Source organism: Mus musculus, chromosome X (genome assembly GCF_000001635.26).
Source record: "Mus musculus strain C57BL/6J chromosome X, GRCm38.p6 C57BL/6J".
NCBI classification, from domain to species: Eukaryota; Metazoa; Chordata; class Mammalia; order Rodentia; family Muridae; genus Mus; species Mus musculus.
In genome coordinates, this window is record NC_000086.7 from 35,837,873 (window position 1) to 35,838,928 (window position 1,056).

General features: G+C 37.4%; 1 non-coding gene across 1 annotated transcript; it reads left to right on the plus strand.

The window, feature by feature from the left end:
* Window positions 1-254: 254 nt before the first annotated feature.
* On the plus strand, window positions 255-529 carry Gm25624. Its single transcript, XR_003953172.1, has one exon.
* Window positions 530-1,056: the final 527 nt, after the last annotated feature.

Here is a 1,056-nt window from a genome sequence, read left to right on the forward strand (position 1 = left end):
AGTCCACCTTCTTGAGTTCTTTATATATTAGAGTAGTTTGGTGCATAAATCACTATAGCCATCCTCTCCTTCCTTATCTGCAACCTCTTCCTTTAACATTGAAAAACTGCTGACTTTTATGTTTGTTCAGTCCCAACACAGCTTATTCAGCAGTTTCAAGGTTACCAACTTGTACCCTAATAGGAAACAATGTTGTCACACAAAAGGACTGAACCTTTTTTCTCTATTTATATTCCCTTTTAAATACTAGACTATATCTGCAGTATTGAACCCACACTGGGTTGCTGGAACCCTAGAACACACAGGACTTGAAGAAAAAGCATGCTCCAGAGGAAGCTGACACATCCCTACTTAAAAGCCAGTGGCTCCATGTACAATTTTCCTCTGCTAGGCTCTGGGTACTGTTTCCATGGTGATAACAGCTGTGCCATGTCATTATCGATCCACTAACAGTAAAAAAAGCCTTGCAGTCAGGATAATGTTTAGCAGACAGCATGGTTTCTGTTGGACACTAAGTTCTGCTACAAAACCTTGAGCTATTAAAAATACTACTGGAGGTGAACTGCTTGAATCTGGTAAGTAAATGTCAAATCAGAAAGTCCACACAAGTGAGCAATGAAGTCTACTAAATTGTCACTCAATGGAAAACTTGGACTGCCCAGCTTACTCCTTTTCTAGTGATGAGCCACAAATTAAAATCTTTTCATTTTTCCAAATAAATAAATATTCATTTAAACTACCTGTTCCTCAAACACAGTGGTTTCTCAACCTTCCTAATGTTTCAACTGTTTAATATGATTCTGAATATTATGGTGATCCCCACCTTGAACTTCTTTTCATTGTTACTTCATAACTGTAATTTTGCTACTGCCATGAATGGTGGCAACCCACAAGTGGAGAATAGCTGCTCTAATGCAACCCTTTGGGATTTGATGATCTACAAAGTCATATGTTATTTTAAATCAGCAGCACTTAATAAATTAAATTCAAATATCTAAACATTATCCTGCAGAAGTTTTATAGCACTGGGTTTTTGTTCATTCAGCCAATAGCAGG